We start from the raw sequence: 27,855 nt of genomic DNA on the forward strand, positions 1-27,855 counted from the left end.
GTGTTTTAAACACTTTTGGAAGAATAATGTACAATATACATGCTAACTATCATCACATTGAGGGGGAGAAAGGAGAGAGTGGATAAACAGCGCCACTGTGCAACATTCTTACTGTTTACATTCAAGTTAAATTGATTTGACACCATTTTGAAGCCAACTCAGAAGAGGTAAGCCTGCTGCACTTTGCAAGCTGTGCTGAAAACTCATGGGGTTTACTTTGGCAATATGGTTCTGGTATTATCTTTATTATAGTTTTTTAGCAATATAACATTACAAGTTTAAATTGGCTATTAATTTACCCATGTGTAATGATACTGCAAGTACTGTATATTACAGGTTAGAAGTTGTAATTACTTAAACAACTGAAAGTATAAACTCAATGTATATTGCATTGAAAAAGAATTGTGCAACTCTGTCTACTTCAGTCTGTACAATAGACAATTGAAGTAAAGTATAATAATAATAACCATCACTGGGTCATTTTACATCACTCTCGAAATTCGTTGAGTCATTTCCTGGCATGTGTGACCCTTTACATATCTGATGCAATTTCCATGACAGACAGACTCAGATAAAATTACATAATTATCTGCACAACACTGGAGCTTATGGGGAAATCAGACCAGAGAAGCAGTTTCAGCGACAGGTTACTGTCGATGCAATGCTCCTCAGACAGGATGAAGAGGTCAATACTCCCCAATGCCATTAGGCTTTACAATTCAACTGCCAGGACTTAAGAACTTTTTTTTTTAAAGCTATTATTAATGCTTTTTGAGTTAGTGATTTAGATGCATATCATATTATTACTGAGTTAAGTATTGTATGTAATGAGTTTTTGCTACAACAAGTGTATGGGACATTGGAAAAAAATGTTGAATTTCCCCATGGGGATGAATAAAGTATCTATCTATCTATCTATCTATCTATCTATCTATCTATCATTATGTTACCAGTACACCTAATGCAAGGCATTCCCTGCACAGTTCCAAACGGTAAGCCCACTAAACTGTAAACTTACTTTTTTATCCATCGCCTCCTTTCCAGCTCAGGCCCTGTAGCCGTCTATGCAGTTCTTCACTCCCCACATCCATCAGCACAGGCACCAACACCAACCCCGGACAATCTTTCTATTTCTGCCCATCACTCAGGCCCTTTGATGTGCTACGACCCAAAAACTCCAATCTCCTGAGACCCCTAATGCAAACCCAATTTCCAAATCACACCCTCTATGGCATACCTGCACCCCACATGATCACTTAACTTTCACCAACCTAATCCCCACATCACAAACCCTTCCATGAGGAATGAACCCTTCAATCCTGATCACCCTCCACAAACCTGCTTCACTGATGTCTCCATGTCCTATCCCACAACGCTGATCACCAAATCAATTCTTTTATTCGTCGTGATCATAAGACCATAAGACATAGGAGCAGAATTTGGCCATTTAGCCCATCGAGTCTGCTCCACCAATCGATCATGGCTGATTTATTTCTCACCACAACACCATTCTCCTGTCTTCTTCCTGTAACCTTCGACGCATGTAATAATCTAGAATCTATCAACCTTCGCTTTAAATATACCGAATGACATGGCCTCCACAGCTGTCTGTGACAATGAATTCCACAGATTAATCACTTTCTGGCTAAAGAAAGTCCTCCCCATCTCTATTCTAAATTGACGTCCTTATATTCTGAGGCTGTGCCATCTCGTCTTAGATCCTCCCACTATTGGAAAGATGCTCTCAATGTCTACTCTATCCAACCCTTTCAGTATTTGGTAGATTTCAATGCAATCCAACCCCCCCCCCCCCACTTCTAAAGTCCAAAGTCTACAGGCCCAGAGCCATATGTTAACCCTTTCATTCCCAGGATCATTCCTGTAAACCTCCTTTTGACCCTCTCCAATGGCAGCACATTCTTCCTTAGATATGGGGAGCACAACTGCTTATAATACTCCAAAAATGATCTGACCAATGCATTATAAAGTTATGGATCTCCCCACCAAACTCTCCCACCTTCAGGTTTCAATCATGGTCACCTATTCCATTCCTGAGCCTAGTACTGATTACTGAAGTACCATCTTCACGTTCAGTTCTGATCACTGATATCTGACTAATAGCCCCCTCCCCTCCATTCAGATGAACAACAATCAGAAGTCTCTATTACAGATCCTCCTGGATTATGAACTCCTAACCTAAAGGCATCCTTTACAAATGAACAAGTGTTTTGAAGACCAGCAGAAACAGAGGTGGATTTGACAACTGCTGAAGAGCTGCAGGCAACTTCCGACAGGTAGGTGCAGGCCTTCCATGAGCTAGGACTGCTGGGTAGACTCACTTGCTCACTCTCAAACTGAGTCAGTGAGGCCAGATGGCAGTGTCTCATCCTGTGTCCGCTTGCATTCCTGTTACAACTCTATCTGTGATCTTCTCCCAAACATTGGTTTATTTCATTCCAACTTAGAACAGTTTTGGTTACAAATAGTTTTCAAGAACAGAACCCTGTTGTAACCAGGAGAGTTCCCACAAGATACCTTCCGATTTGTTAAAATTGTGACTCTGATTTTACAGGGTACATTACTCTCTTCACCAAAATTTAGAATATTTCCAAGCTATTGAATTAATCAGAAATTTACATCTACTTTATCGCGCGTTAGAATTTGGCAGTGTTTCCTCCTTTGCACTTTTTGTCTCTGCCCATGCCATGACAAACAGGTCCTCCATATATTAACATCATAATGGGAACATACTTCTCCTCCTTAAAAATGTGAAACCTCTCACTATCATTAATTTGTCTTAATTATATATTTATAGATCTTAGTTCAATACCATGGTGATTATTACATCTAACTTTGTATGATAGTCAAATTAGATGAAATATTATAGTAGATCTCCCATCATCTAGAACATTTAGGACTTTAGTGAATACAGGCTTGTGGATTTTACAGACTATTGGAGTTTACTTGTATTGGTATATCAACACATTTTTATTCAGATTTTTGGATGTTGCACAATGTTAAAATTGTCAGGAAATGCTTAATTCAAAAGCAGAGCTGTGGAGAAGATTTAGCTGTGAGCAATAACTTTTACAATCAATTACAAAATAACAAGCTATAAAGATTATGGATGGGAGCTGGGTTTAAATAGGCTGCAGGCGATGAGTTGGAAACTAGTGGCAGGTGATTCCTGTTAGCTGAGTGGAAGCTAAGAGGACCCTGCTTGTGCAAACCTGAGAGGAATCCTCCCCAACCATCACAGCTGGCCCATAGTAACCCAAGAAAATCTGGACAGGTCTATTGGAACTCCTCAATAAGCATTGGATCCTAAATGTAACTCAAACGCACTCAAATTCCCTCCTCTGGGCCATACCTTTCCCAGTCAACCAGATACTACTCGCCCCATCCATGACGATGTAAATCTATCAACCGGTGAACCGTGTACACTGGATCATCTTTCACTAACCTAGGTCTGTGGGTGCAGTCTCAGGTGGGTTCAGTGCTTCTGTGGAAGCTAAGTGTGATCCTGAGGGATGGTGACGGCTGGAATCGGTAAGTGACTGGTTTGGTGCTATGGGTAATCTGGAAAGGACCAACAAATCGGGCAAGAGCTTGTGGGGCAGATCTTGGTTGGACAGCTAGATACAGTTCCCAGGCCAGAAAGGTCTGGCTGGGCGCCAATAGTATTCATGGCAATAGTCACGATTGGCAGCTAAGATGGCCCTTTGTGTCTTCCTCCAATCATTCTGCCAGCAACAAACCAGGGTCCTGGCAGATGGGATCTCCACCAATGGAACCTCTGCAGAGAACAATGGGGGGGTTGGTAACCATGAAGCACTTCAATAGGTGATCGGTGACATACACATGGCAGAGGAGGCATGTAGATTGTGGGGCAGCTCACCCCATGTGGAAGGGTCAGAGGCAGCAAGGCATCACAGAAACATCTCCACTTGTTCTGCCAATGTCAGCCAGAGGACAAATTCACTGAAGTGTGGAGGAGGGAGCAGAAGGTTTGGCAGAAGCAGGAGGTGAATTGTGGACCCCGGCCCAACTCATGGTCTTGGGGAGAGCTTTGGAGGTGAAATACATGTTGGAGAACCAGGTCCACTGTCTCAGCAGCTGGCAGAAGCTTGGGGAGAGCAATGAAATGGGCTTCATTGAGGAACCGGTCCTCCACTGTCAGGATCACTGCAGCCACACTGGAAGGCAGAAATCTGGTGATGAAGTCCTTGGCAATGTGAGACCATGGCTGTTGAGGGACTGGCATGGGCTGCAGGAGCCCAGGGGATCACTGGTTGGAGGAATTGGACTGGGCACATTCAGGGCAGCCATCAGAACCAGCGTCACAGAAAACCCAGAGTCTGTCATGCACCTAGATGTCTAGAGAAGGATGAGGACTGGGCCCACTCACGTGCCTCAGAGTGCACGGCTGCCAGTTGTCACGTGTTGGCGAGAGCAGGCTCATGCTGTAGGATATGACGGATCTGGTTCTCAAAGTTCTAGATGACTGAGACCAGGATCTGGAGTATGAAATGATGGCTCATACTGTTGTGAGAGGGCGCCCATCTTAGTGTTCTTGGAGCTGGGTTGGTAGCAGATGGTAAAGTTGAATTGCTTGAAGAAGAGGGCCTAGCAAGCCTGTCATGTTAAATGGATGTGAGGTTCTGGTGGTCAGTCCAGGTCAGGAAGGACTTGATGCTTCCCGTCAGCCAATGCCTCCATTCCTCCAAGGCCCATTTGATGGTGAGTAGACCCCTGTCTCCTGCTCCATAATGTCATTGTGTAAAGATGAACTTGTGTGAAAAGAAGGCACAGGGATGTTGCTACCCATCCAGTCCTTGCTGGGAGAGGATAGTCCCAGTGCTTACATCAGCTGCATCCATCTCTACCGCAAAATGTCAAGAGGAGTTCAGATATTGGAGAATGGTGATGAAGTATCTCTTGAGCTTCTCGAAAGTATGGCCTGCAGCAGTAGACAAGATTGTCTTTGAGATAGGTGACTTGGCGGGAGAGTTGAGGAAAGCTACGATTTGGCTGTAGTTTCTGTTGAGTTGATGGTAAAAGTTGGAGAAGTCCAAGACGAGCACTGTAGCTGTTTGAGAGAGCGCAGTCGGGGCCATTCAATGATGGCATGAACTTTCTCTAGGTCAGTGGTTATGCCTTGGGGTGAAAGAACATAACCCAGGAAAGAAATAACTGGGATATGGAACTGGTATTTCTCAAACTTGCAGTGGTGTCAATTTTCAAGGTGACACTGAGGGGCTGACCGGATGTGACAGATATGGTCTTAGGGCTCATTAGAGAAGGTGAGGATATCGATGATGTAGATGAACACATACCTGTGTTGCATGACTCAGAGGATCTCTTTGATGAAGACTTGGAAAATGGCTGGACTGTTGGAAAGTTCGAAAAGTAGCACTAAGTACTCACAGAGGCCAGTGGGTGTTATGAATTCTGCTTTCCACTCATCTCCCTAGCAGAAGCAGATCAGATTGTACACACTCCGTAGATCCAGGTTGGTGAATAGTGTGCTGAATACGCTATCCATTAAATGGAGAGGGTAGCGGTTCTTAATGATGATTTTGGTGAGTCCACAGTAGTCAATGAAGGGGCGAAGGCCCCCATCTTCCTTTTTAACATAGAAGAATCTTGCACCGGCTAGGAACTGGGATAGTTGAATAAAGCTGTGTTGTAATACTTCGGCAGTGTAGTCATTCAAGACTTGGGTCTCAGGAGGGGAAAGGGAGAACAGAACAACCTTGTGGAGGGGCAGTGCCTGGGAGAAGGTTGAACACACAGTCGTGTGGTCAGTGAGGCAGTAGGGTGCTGACTTCCCTTTTCAGGTGATGGCTCTGTCATGGTATTCTAGTAGGAGCTTGGTGAGGTCAAGGGTTTCCTCTGTCTCCACAGATTTACAGGGTGAAGTCAGCTCAGGATGCAGGCTCATGGGTCCCCAATTCGGCAGTGAACTGGATGACCAGGGTAAGTGGGCATCATGAGTGGAGAGCCTGGGGAAGCCCAAGATGAGAGGAGTATCGGGTGAGTCACACAGAAGGAACTGGATGGACTCATGCTGCTCTCTAATGCTCACGTGCACAGGACATGTGCATGCCCTGACTATCCCAGACCCCAAGGGATGTCTGCAATAGGCACAATGAGACAGGCTCGGTAGGAAGTCCAAGCAAGTGCACGGTCCAGAAAGTTGCCTGCTGTGCTGGAAACCACCAGAGCCTCCTGTGCATGCAGAGCCATCAGATTTTGGAGGAGGACAGGGAAAATGAGCTGAACTATGGTGCTGGACCAAGAGGCCGGATAGAAGGCCCTTCATCTCTACCTGGTGGTGCAGCATTCCCAAACGCAATGGATATTTGATGTGTGGGTGATCGGCAACCCTGTACATGTTGTTTCTCCACATTCTGGGGAGCTTAAGGGTGTTCTCCCTAACTGTCTGGGTTCTGAAAGTGTTAATAATGAGGGTCCTGTAGCCTGAGATGACTCCATATAACCATATAACATATAACCATATAACAATCACAGCACGGAAACAGGCCATTCCGGCCCTCCTAGTCCGTGCCGAACTCTTAATCTCACCTAGTCCCACCTACCCGCACTCAGCCCATAACCCTCCACTCCTTTCCTGTCCATATACCTATCCAATTTTACCTTAAATGACACAACTGAACTGGCCTCTACTACTTCTACAGGAAGCTCATTCCACACAGCTATCACTCTCTGAGTAAAGAAATACCCCCTCGTGTTTCCCTTAAACTTTTGCCCCCTAACTCTCAAATCATGTCCTCTTTTTTGAATCTCCCCTACTCTCAATGGAAACAGCCTATTCATGTCAACTCTATCTATCCCTCTCAACATTTTAAATGCCTCGATCAAATCCCCCCTCAACCTTCTATGCTCCAATGAATAGAGACCTAACTTGTTCAACCTTTCTCTGTAACTTAAGTGCTGAAACCCAGGTAACATCCTAGTAAATCGTCTCTGGGAATTGATCTAGGGTTCTGGCTGATGATCTGCAGGGTCATTCCAAAGGACATCTCAATTTGAAGAGCCAGAGCGATGAGGCTTTCGAGGTTGGTGGACACCTCCCAGGAAGACAGCTCATCTTTCATGTGCTCCGAGAGGCCATTCTGTAATGGAATAGCAGTGCTTCTGCATTCCAATCACAGTATGCCACAAGGGTCCTGAATTCCAATGGCGAGCGTGAGCTTTGACGCTGGTGATGCATCAGATACATTGCTCCTCCTCCACCTCCCAGATGGTCAAAAACCCAGCACAGCTCAGCGGTGAATTCCTCGTATGTATTGGTTTGATCGTCCCAGTTAGAGGAGGCCCAAGTCAGAGCTCAGTCTGCCAAGAGAGAGAGGACCAAGGCAATCTTGGTTCAGAACACAGAGATGGCTGGATCTCGAAGTGTAAGCTACACTTGAACAGGAAGTTGCAACATCGGGTTAGAGATCTGGAGAAGTGCTCGGGCACCAGATTCCGGGGCTCGGGGGACTGTGACAGGGTTCCGGATTCAATACAGAGAGTTGGAAGATAGTAGTGAGTAGATGGCCATCGCTTTCCTGTTGCTTCTGGATCGTGTGCCCATGTCGACGAATCACTTCCTTTAGGCAAGCATACTCTAAAGGGTCAATCATTGGTTCACTTATCCGGTCAGGAAATGTCGAGGAGGCTTGACGCGGCCAGAAAACAAGAGGGAACAGATACTAAACGCACAGGCAACAAGGTAACTGAAGGCTAGGTGCAAATGGTTGAGAGGCTGGTTAGTTTGTATGAGTGAACAAAGATTGTTCCTCTCCTTCCTGTAAAGTTTAATGGTGTTTGGAAGAGCAACATAAGGTGCATTACCGCCACCTACTGAGTTGGAGTGTAGAGCAAAGAGACAGGAAGTATATCCACTAAATCACACACACCCCCTCAAAAAAACTCAAAATATTATCAAAAATTCTAGTACTTCTCAGAAAGGCAAATACACAGTTTTATACATTACAATGGCAGTGATATCCTAACAACTTTCCACTTTTAACTCTGTCTGCACTAAGATTTCAATTTAGCAATTAAATATTTCTTTTGCACATCAGAGAAACTGCATTCTTACAATATATGCTGCACCGTTTCTTGCATGCAATCCCAACGTGTGTCCATATCATGCATATTAATTCTGAACAAGGAATTATTCAACCTATTATGTCCAATATTGAAACATGGAAGTATAAATGTTTCCCTCTTTTTATATCCATCTCCCAGTTAAGTTCTCACCGTCCTCTCAATTTTATATAAATACTGTCCTTTCTTTTCTTAATGCCACCTTTGTTGCCACAGTGATCAAATAGATTTCTTGATTATGGCTTTCATCTGCCCCTTATGGAAAGGCACCACTACATTTATATTCTTAATCTTACATGATTTCTTGGTGAGACTATCTGCCACTTTGTTTCCTTCAACCCCAACATGGGCAGGAACCCATTTGAAATATATACACACACACACATAAACACAGCAGCCTCGACAGATTATGCCCAATCTCAAGAAGAATGTATGTCCTACAATTTGAAATGTCTGTTTTAATAAATGTCAAGGCTGAGAATGAATTAGAGCACAGAAGTACATAATCAAGACATACTTCTTTGGCCCATTCCAAGGCTAAAATGAGAGCAACCATCTCAAACATGAATACTGATACTTTGTCTGATAATCTTCTTTTAATAGTCACCTGAAATTTTGGAACGTCAACAGCAACATTTGAATGACCTGTCACTGTAACTTTTGAAACTCTTTGTAGATATGCAAGTAAGAATCCATAATATCTGCCTTGCATATATTGCTGAATTTCCCATGCCACTGATAAAAAATCACTCCTCATCTTGATCTTTTCCTGAAGGTCAAATCAACCACAGGCAAAGGGTAAACCATGGATAAGTGACAGAAAACTGACCATAATCCACATTAAATACCTCAAGATTTTGTGTCCATTCGTCTTCCACTCCCAAAAACTGAAAACCTTACAAATGCAGTGCTCTCAACACTATACTACTGTGCCAATATTGGTTGACCAACTTCATGTCCTCTTATGTTAACCCAATAAACCATTGCTAACTATAACTTGCATAGATGTAAAGGTACTTCACCCATTTCTACCACCAATGCCAAAATTGGAGATGATTTAATAGCACCACAACATAATCTCAATGCTTGACCTTGAACTTTATCTAGGGTCTTTAAGACTGATGGTGATTCTAACCCATAAGCAACACACCTGTAATCAAAGGCAGATTTGATTGAAGCAATATACATTTGTTTAAGTGACCTCCTACTTGCACCCCAATCACTCCCAAGTAAGCACCTGAGCGCATTAAGGGCTTTTTTACACTTCTCTAGAATTTTATTTACATGCACTTTCCATGTTAGCCTTGTGTCCATCCACATACCTAGAAATTTTACCACTGACTTTTGCTTAAGAGATTTACCATATAACTTGACATCAACTGTGGGTGTAAGTTTCCCTTTAGAAAGAACAAGGATTGTGGATGAGAGATGGGTTTAAATAGGCTGCAGGTGATGAGTTGGGAATGTGTGGCAGCTGACTCTTGTTAGCTGGGTGAAGACTGTATGTGAATACCTGACAATAGTAAATGTTTCAGTGCAGGAATGGGAAAATATTTTTGCAAAAATCACCTGGTAGACTGAGACCAAACTGATAGCAGATTTTCAGAGATCTGCTGTAATTATCTTGTCTTTTTTTTCATGTAAACTTTCTTTATAATTTTTATACAGTTGTACCTCAATTCAGTTTGACGTAGGCTTTAAAATATATTCATTAAAAATGTACATAAACATTTGCTTCAGAAGTTTTGATGTCATCTCATACCAACAGCTCTATAATAGCCCCATCTTTTGTAGTATTCATGTACTTCAATTAATTGTTTCTGGATTTGTCTTTCATTTTTATTGCCAATTGCTGAGGTTCTAAATGTCACATTGTTTTTTTTTCTGAATGTAATCAAAATCAATGGGTTCAAGAAGTGTTACCAATTGACCACTCCATTTTTACAGCCTGAATGTTCTTCTCACAACAGCAACCTTTCGTGCGCCTGGTAGCTTTCATTTTTGTTTCTTAAGTTGAACTCAGAAGTTCTTGAAATCTGACACTGCTGATGCAGGAGCATTGAGCACTCACACAACAAGTAATACCTACAATCCTTAGCACTCACCAGCAAAAGCAGTTCTCTATTACTCATCCTTGGACTATCAAAGATCACTTGTTCAAAGGTGAAAAGCAACAACCTTTAACCACTAAGCCTATAACTTCAGATGTAGTGTTAGTATGTGTAAAGGTATCACATTCATCCAAGTACTTCTTTCTTGAGTTCATTTCCAGAATCAAACTACATGTAATCAGAAAAAAAACTTCTAATAATTCATTGTTAAATACAACAGATCCATCCCTGAATCAGCACTGGCATAAAGCTTTATCTTCAGAAATATGGGTTTCTGACCAAACCACAATTTTAGCAACTTTTCCTAACTTGCTATTGAACTAACTTTAGCCTCTACAGAGGAACTCACAAGCAAAAGAATTATAACTTTTTGTTAAGCTTGTCGTTTTAGTGTTTGTGAAAAAACACATTCATGGCAAACCAAAGATGACAAACTTCCACCTATAATTTGCAACTGGTCAGATGTCAAACCTTCATTACTTAGAGGCATTCGACAAGTCAAAGGTCATTTTTCCTGTTTGTTGGGGCAAAGTCACAACCAACTCATATTGCAATATTACATGACAACAAAATGTTGCTTTGTAACTCTACGTTAAAAAATAAATTAAAATAGTGTTTTGTCAATCTGTTGAGTAGGTAGATTTTGTTTACATGTACTCTTTGTTTCTTGGAGGTCTCAAAGACCAACAAAAAAGAGAGAAATATTTAGATAGATGTGCTACTCTTTTGGACATGTTAAAATTATTTTTCAAGATAAAGCCAGTTTTCGATCTCAGGTGTATGATTAAAATCAATTAGATCACTCTTCCGATGTCAGCTGCAAGATTCTCCTGACAAATGAAATTATGCTAAAAAAGTGTTCCCCTTGCTGTTCAGCTCTGTCTTTGCATCATTCACATGCACAAATGAGATTAAAATTTGCTGCTCTGGGATTTCAAAAGGATATTTTCCATAAGAACATGAAAAATACTGGGAACCCTGTGTAAGTAGACTTTATATTCTCATGTGGTATGGCTCGGTGAATTCTGACTGCCACCGTATGTTCCAGATATTCATGAACTAACAAAAGACAAGCCAAGGAATCATAATTCCACACTCTAATGTTTTCATAGTTTGAGTTTTTTTTAAAAATGTATTAATAATTTCTAGAAAAGGTCTTGCTCATCCTATAGAAGTTTCTCAATTCTAATGAGTTCTTGTACATTCTTTTGTCACGGGATTGGATTTATTGGGAATTTTCAAATGAAGTTATATTTCTTTGAACTTTATGAATAGCAATTGTCTGTTCCCAAGAGAAAAGCTAAGCCCAGAAGCCACCAGAGGGAGCTTAATCTCAAGAAAACATCAGAAACGGAATCAACAACCTTAAGTGCCCGTAAATACACAATTTGTTTATTCATGCTGTAAATATTTTATGGCACAAAATGGAAACAATGCGAAGTCTCAGGTTAAATTGTTCCCCATAAAATATCCTAAATATACCCTGAAATATTCATGTTGAATATTAAATGTTTAAGCCATTTAATGGAAACCAAAACTGCAGTGGATTTTTAAATACAGCAGGTAATAAATCACCTGCATTTTCTAACTTTAAAGACTACTTTCTTAAGTTGATTATAAAGATTTAAGAAGCTAAACTTCAAGCTCTTGATCTATGAAAATAACTCTGACCAAATATATTACCCATCATCCTTTAGACAGAACTGATCCTGACCTTTAACCTTCAGGTTCCCGACCACTTTTTTTTGGAGTTGGGAGTAATGGGAACCTAAGTCATGGCAAAGTGGAGTATTGAGATGGCTAAAGAATTTTAAAGTATACACCCTGATAAATATTTAAAGTAGGTTGAGGCAATGAAATTCATAATCTTTTTTAAAGTCTACGCAGGTTGTGTCCCTGGCGTTTAGCACTGAGACCAGAAGGGAATATATGACTCCCAAATGGCATGAGTGCAGAGTAACGTTACTGTGTGTGACCAAAGAAAAAAGCCTTTGGTACCCATCAGCATGAAGTATCGTCCTCAATGCCTCCAAGATCCAAAAGCTGGAATTTGGTTAATTAAATTATTTTGATAAATTGCCCAAAATGTTTTCTAAGCACTTACATAAAAGCTATTATCTATTTTCGTCATGTTTATTTGTTGTTGCATAGCATTTACATGTAAAATGAAATGAATAATCCCTTTAAAGAATGTAGCATCAGTAACTGTAATTTAAATACCCATTTATCTGTTTTGCATTTCACCTCTTGGCTATCACTTAGTCAACTAGACTTCAGAAATAAGGTCATGTAATCATTTCTGCTAGATTTCAGAGATAAGGGCATATAGTCATTTCTGTATTGCATAGCTCTATTTCCTTATGAGATGAATAATGCAGTAACAACACCCCCTTCCTCCTCCAGGCCAAAACATTGAAGTTCAATTGCAAATGCTAAAGGAGCATTTCTGCTCACAGCTACCAATTATGACATGCATTTTTTTTTCAGTTTATTACCAGAAATCCTTTGGGTAAAATATTTTGACTGCAGAAGTGTTGTTCACTTTTCAACATATTTATTTATTTTAGGGAAACCAGTTTGAAGAATAATAAATTAGCACTATAATCTTTAAATGTTTCTGTCTTTAAAATGAAAATCTTTAGGTTAGACTTTGAAGATATTTGACGATTAAGTAGAATTAATGGCATACAATATGACTACCAACAAGTTGAGATGTATTGACTGGAGTGTCTCTTGATGTACAATTTTGATTTGCATTTATTTGTACACAACTATTTTGTATCAAAGTAGGGTCAGTTAATTTATGAGTTTAAATTAAGAAGAATCTGCACACAAATGCCATTGATATTAATTGAAAGTGGAGAAATAGTGACAAATCTGCAGATTGTAAGTTAGGCCTTCATCTATGTAACATAATGCAGACTCCAAGATTGGCAAACTGGTGATTGTGAAAATTAGCATCTGGACATCACAGTAAGGGATATATGGAGATAGCCACTGCAATAGCCAATAATTATATCTCAAGAATAGAGGACCTGTTCAGGGAAAGTGAGAGCATTTCAGCAATTGGGCTGTGATAGTGATTGGAAATTGTTACACAGTAAATGTGGAAGGAGTTTTGAAGGTTCTGAGGTGCGGTTAAGAAGAGGGAGAGAGAGGATGATTGAAGTTTCTAAGGTGCACTCAAGATGAGGTTTTCAGAGAACAGGACTGGGTAGCAGAAGCCATCCTTATAAGGTTGGGGAGAGAGCCTTATGCCCCTGTAGAGCATGCAACCAGATAGTTTGGAAATTTGGCTATATCTGCGATGGTCACTCACATACTCAATAGCCTTGCTGCCAAGCAATAGATTCCGCCCAACCCTCCTTTACTTGGCCAAAATATTGACCATTGAATTGAATTGACTTTATTTCTTACATATCAATATACATGTGGAGTAAAAATTATGTTATGTCTCCATCTAAATGTGCAATGTGGCAAGTTATAGTAATTTATAATAAACAGTATGTGCAACAGGACAGTCAGTATAACATAGAAGTGCAATTGTATCAGTATGAATTTATCAGTCTGATGGCCTGGTGGAAGAAGCTGTCCCGGAGCCTGTTGGTCCTGATGTTTATACTGCGGTACCATTTCCCGGAGGGCGGCAGCTGGAGAAGTTTGTGGTTGGGGTGACTCAGATCCCCAATGACCCTATGGGTCCTTTTTATACACCCGCCTTTGTAAATGTCCTGAACAGTGGGAAATTCACATCTATAGATGTGCTCAGCTCTCCGCACCACTCTCTGCAGAGTTCCCATACCGGGCAGTGATGCAGCCGGTCACGATGCTCTCAGCTGTGCCCTGCAGAAAGTTCTTAGGATTTGGGAGCCCATACCAAACTTCTTCAACCATCTGAGGTGAAAGAGGCGCTGTTGTGCCTTTTTCACCACACATCAGGTATGTACAGAACACGGGAGATCCTCCATGATGTTTATGCTGAGGAACTTAAAGCTGTTCACTCTCTCAACCCCAGATCCATTGATGTCAATAGGGGTTAGCCTGTCTCCATTCCTCCTGTAGTCCACAACCAGCTCCTTTGTTTTTGTGACACTGAGGGAGAGGTTGTTTTCTTGACACCACTGTGTCAGGATGATGACTTCTTCTCTGTAGGCTGCCTGGTTATTATTTGAGATTAGGCCAATGAATGTAGTATTTGTCCTTAGTCAATAGCTTTAAAGGCACTTTCTAACCGACCCTTCATATCTCAGTTTGAGAATAATTTTGTTACCTCCAATGAAATGGAGTGCACTGTAGCTACTACACCTTGTGTTTAGTGCTCCAGACTAGGGGTGAATTTCTGAGTTGCGTTTCTCCACAAGCTTTTGAACTATCCCATAACTCACCCTCACAAACCTTATGGTAAACCATTTTGAACCCTCTTCAGGAACTTACCTTAGGTTGGGATATGAATCGCAGTTATTAAGGCAGAGGACCTAAGTTTGGATTCTCCCATTGTGCTAAGTGCTTATGGCCACTGCCTTTTGTCCTGAGAATTCAGGTGAGGCTCAAGTTAAAACTTCCAGTTAGTCTCCATCTTTTTGAAGTGCCCAAACTAATGTCTACCTCCAGACCAATCAGCAGACATAAGTTGTTCCTTTGTGCATCTACAATGCTATTTTTATAGAAGTTCAATACTCAAAAGCTCAATTCTTTTGGATGAAGCAATAAGTTATGATACAGACATTACACAGAATAACTTCACTTCTGTAGCAACATATTGCCTACGGAGCTGACCCGCTGTTAAGATTTGATTATATTGACACAGTTATGCAGCCTTAATTCATTGTATCATCATAAAGTAACTGTTTCAACTGTGATTTAGATTTTCTCATGCTCAGATTATGTATTACGATTATGTACACAAACTATGTATTAGGCAGCACTGGGTAGTGTCACTTCTTTGGTTCCCAAATCACTGCAGAAAGTATCTGCAATAGACTGAGAGCATGGAAAGATTCAAGGTCAGAGTTTTAATAGTACTCTCAAACTGGGTTCGGCATGACTGCTTTTCCAACTACAGTTAGATTTTACTCCAGACTGAATCTGAATTGAAGCAACCCAGGAATTAAAAAGCTCATTTGACCGACTGCTCTGAAAGGGATCATCTTGAGGTGAAACCCTATGTCATTCAAACACAGATATATGCAGATCATTTTCAGAGCAGAGGCATAATTAACCATCAAGGCAGTACTGGCTTGGTGACTAGATGAATTTTTCCTTCATTCAGTTCACCAATTTAAAGACCTAGGGTGAATAAAAGTTCATTTGAATTAACAATAAATGAGTTTTCACTAATATAACAGGCCCAGCACCTGAGGGCAATCTACAGTACATAGCTTACAGGCTCTATTTGAATCTTTGGTCTCTCTGCAGGATACTACACTGAAAAAGACAAGTGTTATTGTGTTGTGGTCCCCTCCCACAAATGTACATGACATAAATTAACAAACTAAATAAGCAACAACAATTCTAACAAGTGAAAGGTTCCATATTAAGATTACAGTTTAATTGCTTGGAATATTGACTATACTCAGCAATTTATATTTGTTTGTCTTTTCAAATCTTTAATATGTGACAGACCGATATTCCTTTGGGCAGGGGTCATGAAAATATAGTGTACACTTTATCCGTGAGCTCAAAGCAATGTTCTTTATTCATTATTCCTTTCACTTCAACTGCTTTTATTATCCCCATGCGGCTTTTGTTATTCTTGGGAATCTTTATTTTTTGTTATTCTGCAAGGATTTCCTTAGGTAATACAATCTAAGTTTCTCGCAGGAAATAAACAGATTTTCTTAGTCCTAAGAATGTTCAATTTTTTATCATTTTGGTTTTTTCTTGTGTTTTCCTTCTCCTGAAGAAATTTCTCCATTGAAAAAATACCCCACTTGATAACTTTAAAATAAAAACTCTACAAAAATACTCCATGCATTACGAGGCTAAATACAGCAGACGTGCGCAGTACGCTAAATATATGAACTAGCATAGACAAATTGTCAGGCTAAATTGGCCAAGCAAAGTACATGTTTATTAAATATGCAGAATCAAAATAATAAACTATGATATAAATAGCTATTCATAAATGATACCCACCACATAGAAATTTGAAAACACCAGTCAAAAAATATTATTTACCTCAGTTCAAAATTTTTTATGAAATTCTGAATTTCATAAAACAGCGATATTAATAGTATTAATATTGAGAATTAGACCTGGTGTATTTAAAATAAAACTTTTTAAGATTGTTCTCTCAATTTAACCAAATAGCTCTATCTGTCTAATCCAAAGCATATCCAGGGAAGCAGTTCATTGGAAAAGAGAAGCAACACATTTTGCAGTGGAATTTAATAGAATTATATCATTATGTAATAGGCTGAGAACTCATTGAGGGTGATGGGTGAAGGAACTAAATTAATGTGCATAGCTGCAATGACAAGACCTCTGAAGAACTCTGAGCTAATGAGTATACCTACCGATATTAATTCACACTGTTGAGATCTGTCAGCCATGCCAAGATCATTACCTAATCACATAAATATATCTTCTGAAATATCTATAGACAGATTAGTTCTGTTTTGTTTTGGTGCTAACTAGTGTGGTAGGAAGTGCACGCTGATTGCAACCCAGCTCACTCAAAATAAATGCTGGTCATTATTTGCATGCGCAAAGGTTCTGACTTTTATTTTCGACGTGAATGCCACACACTGAATTTTTTTAAATTTGCCTTTTACTCTATGGCTGCTTACACAATTCCAGATCATGGTCAATGTAGCTTAACAAATGTCTAATATATTAGAGACTTAAACCCAAAACTTGTAAAATAGGTGCACCACAAATTAATTTCTAGGCCATTTGCTCTCGATTTGTTAGAGGACCCTCTTCGAATTTTTGCGTTAATTCTGCTCAACAAACATGAATTATCCCATCTACTTTTTTATTGTGGTATTTATATCCACATTTTTAAAAAATATGCCACCATTTTTCAAGGTTCAATTAAGATATAAATTCATTCCTAGTCAAAAATACCAAACATGTGATATAGTAAAGGATATGAGCATATTCCAAAATTTGTTTCCACTGACTTTAGAGGAATTGATTTTCAAAAGCAAAGCACATCTGCTACTATAATGTACACTTAGCACTACCAACTGGCAATGAATTTCTAGATAAAATCAATTACAGACTTCCGAGTTTTTAGAGACACACATGCCTACCTTTAACGTTTCATCAGTTCTAGAGCAAATGTGAATAAGGCTTGAACAAACTGCTACTGTGCAATAGTCACACTTGAATTCTATCCCTTTTCTGCACACAAAGACAATCTTGGTGATTCAATGACCATACATTGAAGGGTCAAAACTTTTATTGAAAGGCTAAATGCCTTTCCAGATTAGGGATCAGGATTGAGGATTAAACCTTGGTGATACAAAACATTTTACCAAAATTGGTGAAGGCAGTAGGAAAACTGGAATGTAAAATGCAATATTTCTTTAATAATCAGTTCTATAACCCATTGAAATTAAGTTTAAGGTTTTGAAATCATCTTACAGTACATAGTTTCGGGTTTTGAAATTATATTACTCACAACATGTAAATTAATCGTATATAATATGTAAGAACTAGATTTACAGGTAAATCTTATTTTTTGTAGATTCTAACATATAGCTAGATTGCATTGGACTTTGAGACACTTAGAGAAATGCAGATAACTTTGATGGAAAATTAAAGAAAAAAGTCTGAAAACCTGTGGAATTGTGAGCACTAGATTGTCAATTTCACCAAAATTAGAGACTTGTCTCCAATAATCCTTATTGGATTTCCGTTCATTTGGTGCAGCTGGTCAGATGAGAAAACGAATACCAAAGACCCATAATTTTATAATTAATTAACTAATTATGTTTTCTTTCTTTCTTGAGCAAAGGCAGCATATAACATTCCCCTCCATATGGCTGGAAGGTGACTTGGTCTTTCATCTCTGCTAATACTCCTGCAGAAATCTACTCACTAGGAGAATTAGAGTGGTGCCTATGATTTCCCCTCCTTTCCATGTGAATCTTGAAGCTTCCACGTTGTAGATCCAAATAATAGAATGGCCAAGACAAAGACTTTGGCTTGTGGCTTATTGCCAGTGTTTGGCACACATGCAGTTGAAGATTGATGGTTTTATTTTGGATAATATGGAAAACAAAGGATATGTAGTTAGTACAGGCAAGAGACCCAGAGATAAAAGATTGGCCTTAATTTTATTGAATTGGAAGCACTAGGGCAGAATGGCCTTCTCCTACTTCCATTTCTTATGCTCTTCTGCTCAGATACAGCACCAGCCAGGGTAAATACATTAAACTTTGTTAGAAAGCCTTCCTCACCATTAATCATATCTGCAAACAGCGCTGCCACAAGAAAGCAGTATCTATCATCAAGGACCCCCACCTTCCAGGTCATACTTCTTCTCACTGCTCCCAACATAATAGAGATACAGGAGCCTTAGGTCCCATACCACCAGGTACAGGAACAGTTATTACCCTCCAACCATCAGGCTCCTGAACCAGCGTAGACAACTTCACTCACCACAACACTGAACTGATTACTGAATGCAACCTATAGACTCACTTTTAATAACTCTCCAACTTATGTTCTCAGTATAATTTATTTACTCATTTATTATAGTTATTATTATTATATTTGTATTTGCACAATTTGTCTTTTGTTGCTTATCAATCTTTGTATGTCATTTTTCATTGATTATATTGTATTTTTTTGTTCTACTCTGTATGCCTGCAAGAAAATGAATCTCAGGGTAGAATATGGTGACATATATGTACTTTGATAATAAATTAACTTTGAACTTTGATCTTTGAAAGTGAATTTCTCTCTTGTAAAAAACAGTCACTATTCTGGATTTGAATCCACCATGTAGCTTTTATGAAATAACACTGGAAAATGCAGAAAATATTGAACATATCAGACAGTATTTACAGACAAAAAACAGATTTAATATTTTAGGTTTATCGCCCCTCATGAGAAACATTTGTACCGAGTTGACTAGTGATGAAAGATTATCAACTTGGTTTCTCTCAAAGGTTCAAAGGTTCGTTTATTATTAAAGCATTTATCCACATATAAGTCTGAAATTTGTCTTCTTCAGATAGCCATGAAACTAGGGAAGAACGTGAAAGTCATTCAGAGAGAAATATCAAACCCACCCATTCCCCCATGTGCAAAATAACGTCATCCCAATCATTAACCCCCAAAACCCTTCCCTTTGCACCAAATGGAACAAGAACATTGACCCCAAAACAACTCCTCCCCGCACAGAAAAACCAGCAGAACACCACAGAATGTCAACCCCCCCCCAACCCCTCCCCTCACACAACAAAATAGAAAAGGAATGCATGATAAAAAACACAGAATATAAAAACCATAACTCAGGACCAGTCCACAATTCATAACTGCAGAGCCACATTACCATCCTCTGATATCACTGACATGCACAGAAAGACGGACACCACACACGCACGGAGATCTACCCACCTGCCGCAGTGAGCCACACAGCGATAGGCTCACAGGCTCCTCCAGCAATTTGGTGCTGAACTCTCACTCACCATCCGCATTCGTCTCGATATCTCAGTCCTCCTTTCCCCATAGATGTTGAATATTTTTATCATGTTTTGTTATTAATTAAGTTCCGTATTCCTCTGAAGCCTCTCTGGATTCTTCTCACAACTCACACTGGCATACAGCTGCATGTCATCAGAAACCTTGGAAACATTACATTTTTCTCCCTTTATCCAAATTGCAGATGTAAACTGTGAACGGTGATAGCCCTAGCACTGATCCCTGTGTCACTCCACTAAACACAGATTTCCAATCCAAATTGATCTTTTGCTTCTTTCCATTAACCAGTCTTCAATCTCTGCCTATCTATTAACCCCAATTTCACAGGGCTTAGAACCTCTTCAGAAGCACTACATCAAAGCTTTCTGAAAGTCCACATACTCTAAATCAACAATCCCTCAATCTATTCTGCTGGTTGCAAGCTGAAAATATCTGTTTCCCAAACACGATTTCCGTTTCATAAACCTATGTTGACTCTGATCAATCCAATTATAATTTTCCTGTTATCACGTTGCTAATAATATGTAGGTACTAGCATTTTCTTTACTACTGATACTAATAATCTGTAGTTCCCCAATTTCTTCCCATTTCCCAAGTTTTGGAATTATATTTGTTACCTTCAAATCTATAAATTCTGATTCAGCACTTATTGAATTTTGGAGATTATCAACAATACACCTCCATAGCAATTTTTTTCAAAACTGTGGAATGCAAGATTATTCTTACATTTTACTTCTTAGTTTCTCAGTCCCCTTTAGTCGCATTGTGAAACTTTTCCAGTCCTCGAGTTATTGCTCCTTATTGCAACGCTACCCACCTTGGCTGATTTAATACTATGTTTTTTTTTGTCGATCATCCTTTGCGAAAGAGTTCCAACTTTCCATCGCATTCTGGGTCTAGAATTGTTTCCTAACTTTTAGTCCTAGTCTTCTCTGACTATCAGTTCCCTTCAATGCCTTAACACTTTGATAAAATCATCCTTTAACTTGCTCTTATATGGAATGTAAATCATTTCATGTTAACCTTTCCAGTTCAGGTATCAGGCAGTGGCCATCTCGATCATTAGAGAGAGTCTAACCACTTACTCTTGATAATCAATTGTATTATTATTATATTGTCCCCCACTATATGATATCCATGGTTAATATAAGTTGTGGTGCTGAGAACTGCTCACCATACTCCAAATGAAGTCTAACCAGGATTATGTATATTATGCATAACTTCTAGCCCCAGTCCTCAAGGTAAAAAGATTATGTTATATTCACCTTTGTGGGCCTAACATGACATTTTAATTTATCTATGGACTTATTTAGATTTCACAGATGGATGAAAATGTCATGTCTGGTTGAGGAAGGTGAGCCAAGGGTCCTTGTGTCTCTTTGTAAGAGTTCATCTATTTTGGACCTTCATTATTTCTATCTTTTGCCTCTTAGAAATCAAACTGTTCTACACATGCTTCAGTCCAAAATACATGCATTACCTGAAACTGAATTCAAATACATCTGTTACAATGTTATCCATTTAAGTAATCTATTAAAATCATTGAATTTAATGGATCCATCAACAGTGCTACTGCTTCACTGAGTCATTGACAAACTTAATTAACTTGCTTTCTGTTTTATCATCTAAATCAATTATAACTGCAGTAGACATCCAGACACATTAGCCGACCTCCTGTACCTTAAACTATGTTATTTATATCTTGTTGCAGACTGTAGAAATCTTTCATTTCCTTAGTAACTTGCATGTAACACTAAAGCTAAGATGGTCAAAATCCTAAAACTCTTCTAACCAAAGACTACTACAAGAATGTGTGCCAAGGACCAGCAGCTGTTTGCTGCTCTGAACCAAAATCCTACCTTGACAAAATTTATAACTTTACAAGAGTTTACAAGAGTTTACAAGAATTTTACAAGAATTTGCAAGAGTTTGCAGAAAATACTGCAAGTTGAGGCATAGTCATAGCAAATTAAAACTAACATGAATGGGCACTGAGGACAAGCTTTCAAATAGCTGGATCTGCAGCACACACAAAATTAAATAGTTTACTTACTTGGTCAATCATCCCAGCCTGAAGACACCAATGTAGATGTTCTTCAAATCATTGTCCTAGGCATAGCTTTCTTCAGCTGCTTCATCACTGAACATCACTCTATAGAGCAGCAAATCTGCAATGAACTTGCATAACATATAATTGCACAATGTTCAATTCTAGTTGTAAGTCCTCAGCAAATAAAGTAGCACATGTTTGCATGCAGCAAGAGCTAGAAAACATTCACACATGACGTGCTGCAGGACAAATAACATTTATGTCAAAATTATCATCTCCAACATCAGAAAGGCTAACAATCTACCCTTGATATACAAATGCTTTACTATTGCCAAGTGCCCTGTCATCAACAATAATCAGAATTTAATCAAAGTTCAAAGGTAAATTTTATTATCAAAGTACATATATGTCACCATTTGCAACCCTGAGATTCATCTTCCTGTGGGCATACTCAGCAAATCTATAGACTACTAACTATAAGAGGATCAGTGGAAGATCAACCAGACTGCAGAAGACAGCAAACTGTGCAATTACAATTATAAATAAATAGTAAGGAGAACATAGAGTTCTTGAAAGTGATAGAGTCCTTGAAAGTGAGTTCATTGGTTGTGGGATCAATTCAATGAAGGGGAAAGTGAAGGTGAGTGTAGTTATCTCCTTTTATTCCAGAGCCTGATAGCTGAGGGGTAGTAACTGTTCTTGAACCCGGTGGTGTGTGTTATGAGGCTCTTGTACCTTCTACCTAATGGCAGCAGCGAGAAGTTGTGTACAATTCTAACTTGGAAATTTATCTTTATTCCATCATTGTTTCTGGTTCTAAATCCTGGATTCTTCCCTCCACAATGGGAATTGTTGGAGTACTTTCACCAAAAGTGATAGTTTAAGAACATAGCTCACCACTGTCTTCTCCAGACAGCCAGAGGTCAATATCCTGCCTGGTAGATTCTTTAACTATTAAGTTGCAGGTTCTTTTTCATAATGTTTGTTATTTCATGTTCAACACTGAAATAATAAATATCAATTTCAAACCTACTTACATACATTTTTAACCAAAGAATTCCACCCTTCCAAAATCACAGTTTTGCTTTCTGTTAGTGATGTGGACAATTTAACATTTCTCAGCGCACCCACTCTGTCTATCAGCATAAATCCTTGTGGATCTCAGGAAAAAGAATGGGAATTCCTTTCTGAATATCAATACTGCTTCGAGATTTGGAAGATGAAAGAATAAAGCTCTTTTGGGGAAAAAATGCAGCAGAATCTATCTTTCACCAATTTTTACCCTAGTGGACCTACACTCACTGGGCTAAATTCTGTATATATCAAAAAGATCTGTATTCCGTGCCTTTGCTTCACAAAGAAGACTACCATGTAGTTATGTCACCTCCTGGAGGCTAACCTGCAGATGGCATGCAACACAGGGACAGCTTTTCACATCAGAATGTTGAGTCGTTTTTGCATTAATTTTTTACAACACTGTAGGTAGCTTATGTCAAATCACAGTCAAACATCCATCAGTGCAATGAGCAAGGGAGAGAGATTTGTTTGAATGTAGATGTGTATTAGTAATTATCCCAGTAGAATTAAAGCGCGAGGAGAACCAAACACAACATTTTTCCCAGGTGACAGTGCTCTCAAAGAGCTGGGAGGGGGCATGGGAGATAGCGCCACATACTTTAAAAGCCTACAATACGAAGCTTTGGAGAGGGTACCCGCAGTGGCAATTAATGCAGACATTTTGCTTAGTAATCCATGGGATCACTGGTGAGATTAACATTTATTGCCCATCCTCAACTGCCCTTGAAAACATGGTAGTGATGTTCTTTTTTAAATGCCCATACTCCTTGTGATGTGAAAACATTTGTGAGAATATTTTCATGATATTTTAGGCTAGGAAATCAATGACAATCAAGAAATAGTGGTATAGTTCCAAGTCTTAATATTATGCGACACAAAGGAGAATGAGAATGTACCCATCTCATACAGCAGCACAAGCATTCACTTCACGAATGAAACAGGTGCACTGCCATTTGGCATTGACATTTAAGTTCTGTTTCATGGTCTTGGTTAGGTTTACTTTCATACCATTTTTGCCTGTCTTCTCTCACTTGACAAAAGTTGATATTGAATCAAAATCCAAGTGAAACATTTTTAAAGACTGAGAGTATTTTTATGCCTCATGTGCAACCATTTAGTTTAAGTAGGCACATTTCTTTAAATTTGAACTTCAAAGCGCACTTGCTACATTCCCCATTGGGCTAGCTGATGGCAGAAGACCAAAAGTCTGTTGGAAGTTCACGCTACTTACTCAAATGATCCTAGCAACCAAAATGGCACAAAATCAGCTCTTCACTTGCAGTCAAGCAGCCCTGAGCTAACAGTGTGACAAAGGGGTGTGTTTGCTATACTGTGAAGCTATTTAATATCACAACTCTTCTCAAAAACAAGAAGGCATGGTTGTAAATGCATTGTAAATTTCAGGCCAGAGCAAATCCTAGTACCTTCCCTAGCAACGATAACAGCGCTTTGGGTTGAATCTATTAGGCAACATCCAGCTGTTCTGGGCATTGAGCCTACAGTAAAAAAAACCTCCAAAATCTTGAAACTGGATCTCCCTTTTGAAATAATTGCTCTCAAAAAGTGTCACATTTCAGGATTTCTGAACTTCAAAACAAAGTGAATTTGCATGAGTTTGAAATGTGGAAACCAAAGGCTAGAAGCAGTAAAACCAAGGATTAAAACCAGATGAGCTAGTTTTCAGATTCTCAGAACTCCTAATCTTGTTCAATCTGATACAATGAGGGTCAATTGTCCCATCGGGTGCCACTCATTCAATGCATGCTTAACAGATGGTTTCTTCAAAAATCACACTGCAAGGGCTGGGAAGGTGGCCATTTTTATTGAGATTGTTAACACAAGGAGGAAGTTCTTGTCTTACTTGCCAGTTAGAGCCAAGTGGGGACAAAGAATTTAACATGTTGATTGTGTCACAGAGTCATAAAGCTATACAGTGTAGAAACAGGCCTTTATGTCTACTGTGCCTATCCACTATCATGCCTATCTATATTAATCACACTTGTTTGCATCAATCTCTCAATGGTCTGCTCAATCAAGTACCTGTCAAGATGCCTCTTAAATCTTGTTATTCTCCCTGTCTCCACCACCTCCTCTTTGTGTGATAAATTTACCCCTTAGATCCACTTTAACCTCTTCCCTCCCACCTTAAATTTGTACCTTCTACTTTTAGACATCCTACTATAAGAAACAGACATGAGAAAACCTGCAGATGCTGGAAATCCAAGTAACACACACAAAATGCTGGAAGAAATCAGCAGGCCAGGCAAGATCCATGGTAAAGAGTGAACAGTTGACTTTTTGGGCTGAAACTCTTCGGTCGAAGATTGACTTTCTTTTCTATGGCCCCCATAATTTTCCATACCACTATCACACCACATCTCAGCCTTCTTTTCTCCAATGAAAACCAACCCACATATCCAATCTCTCCCTGATGACTCAAGCCATCCAATTCAGGTAACATCCTTGTGCATCTTTTTTGCACCACCTTCAGCTTAACTACATCCTTCCTATTGTGTGATGACCAGAACTGCACACAAGTCTGGTCATGTGCATAAAGAAATTCAAATTAAAATAAGCAACTGTCTCATATCTTGATGTTAAAGTGGTTTGAAAAAAAAAAGATCCTGTAAGAAAGGAGAAGGGCTGAACTTGCATCTTATCCATGTTGTCCAGATTAGAAGTGACATTAAGGTGATAAACGAGAAATTCTGCAGATCCTTGAAATCCAAACCAACTCTCACAATATCTGAAGGAAGTCAGAAGGTCAAGCAGTATCTATGAAAATGAATAAAGTTGATGTTTTAGACCAAGATCCTTCTTCAGAACTGGAAAGCAAGGAGGAAGATGCCAAAAATTTTTAAAAAGTGATGGGGGTGAGAGGAAAAGGAGGATAGCTAAAAGGTGATGGGTGAAGCCAAGTGGTTAGGAATGATAAAAGGCTGGAGAGGAAGGAATCTGATAGGAGAGAGGAGTGGAACATAGGAGAAAGGGAAGGAGGAGAGGACTCAGAGGAAGTTGATAGGCAGGTGAGAAGAGGTAAGAGGCCAGAGTGGAGAATATAAGAAGAGGGGAGGGGTAGGGGATTTTTTTTTGTACCAGAAGAAGAAATTGATACTTATGCCATCAGGTTGGAGGCTACCCAGATAGAATATAAGATGTTGCTCCTCCAACCTGAGTGTGGCCTCGTTGTGGCACTGCTTGCCCCCCCCCCCCCACTTCACCATCCCCTTTTCCCTCTCTCACCTTATCTCCTTGCCTGCCCATCGCCTCCCTCTGTGCTCCTCCCCGCTTTCTCTCTTCCATAGCCTTTTGTCGAGGGAAGGCCGTGGACGAACATATCTGAATGGGAAAGGAAATCAGAATTAAAATGTTTCCCCACCAGGATGTTCCCTTTTGGAAGATGGAGCAGAGGTGCTCAACGAAGTGGTCCCACAATTTACGACAGGTCTCACCAGTGTAGAGGAGGCCACATCGGGAGCACCAGACATAATAGACAACACCAGCAGATTCACAGTGAAATGTTGCCTCACCTAGAAGGACAGTTAGGGGCCGTGAATGGAGATGAGGAAAGAGGTGAATGAGCAGGTGTAGCACCTTGTCCGCCCTCAGGGATAAGTACCCAGAGGGAGATTAGTGGGGAGGGATGAATAGAAAAGGGAATCATGGAAGGAGCGATCTCTGTGGAAAGCGAAGAGAGTGGGGGAGGTAAAGATATGTTTGGTGATAGGATCCTTTTGGAGATGATGTACGTTGCAGAGAATGAGGTGTTGGATGTGAAGGCTTATGGGGTGGTAGATAAGGACACGATGGGATTCGCTTTTAAAGTTTAGCCTAAGCATTATCAGCCCATCTTTGAAGCAATTAGGGAAGTACAGTTGGCAAAATAAGATTAATATGAACTTCTATTGTTCAGGAACAAAGTGAGTGATGATGATCTGACTGGCTATTTCACAGCCTGACTTTGGAAGAGATTATTAGATGGGCTGCAAAACTGATGGATTGTTCACTATTGCCAATCGTTCACCTGGCAACAGGAAATAACAACGATACCTCACCGTTGCAGCCAGATATTGAAGTCAAATGTCTGCATTAAACTATATATGATAGGAAATCTGAACTATGGACAAGGTATTCATTTCAGGTTGGTCAGCCCACCATAAGCAAATAGCTAAGGGAGACCCAGAATACTGAAGCAAAAATACTTGAACATGCTGCTGATTTTTGCTGTGGGACTCTTAAGAAATTGACCATTTACAAAATCCATGTCCTTTGCCCACATAAGTCTGGAAAATTATTTTACCCATCATTTATATATATAAACTGTTTGAATTTTATTTGGTTATTCAATAATTTGAGGTACTGAATCTAGTCGGTTTTCTATGTAGAACAAAATTATTTATGTGTGCACAATTTAAGGACAATTGTTGGGAATGGAAATCTTGTCTTGCTCAATTTATAATCGTGTGCCAATCCTTGAAGCAAAACAGGAAAGTTGCAAGAAGTTGACCCAATTATCAGCAAACCCATCTGAACAAGATAATGCCACCTCAGCAGATTGCAACTTACTATGTTTTCCCTGCCTAGAGTCAACATCCTTCTGTGGTTTAATGGAAAAGACGCTTCTAACATGTACCCACTGCTTTCACTTTTGAGTATGTATGGTATATTTTAACTAGGCTATTACAGTAAAATAAGAAAAGCTCCCTGGTAACTATAGAGTCATTTGTTCACAGGTGAGAAGAATGCATTTACCACAATAGGTACCATTACAAAATAACTTTAACATATGGTTGGACTTCTGTATTGGTGGTGAAGTTAGCTGCCCTAAAGTATATACTT

The 27,855-nt window shown here is 39.5% G+C and overlaps 1 long non-coding RNA gene across 1 annotated transcript in view; it reads right to left on the reverse strand.

Moving 5' to 3' along the window:
- Window positions 1–27,855, reverse strand: part of LOC140715416 (uncharacterized) — a 75,501-nt gene that overhangs the window by 39,934 nt on the left and 7,712 nt on the right. The window contains exon 2 of the long non-coding RNA XR_012096130.1: window positions 26,260–26,355. This is a non-coding gene — a long non-coding RNA (uncharacterized lncRNA). The remainder of the gene's footprint in view (window positions 1–26,259; window positions 26,356–27,855) is intronic.

Source organism: Hemitrygon akajei, chromosome 23 (genome assembly GCF_048418815.1).
Source record: "Hemitrygon akajei chromosome 23, sHemAka1.3, whole genome shotgun sequence".
NCBI lineage: Eukaryota > Metazoa > Chordata > Chondrichthyes > Myliobatiformes > Dasyatidae > Hemitrygon > Hemitrygon akajei.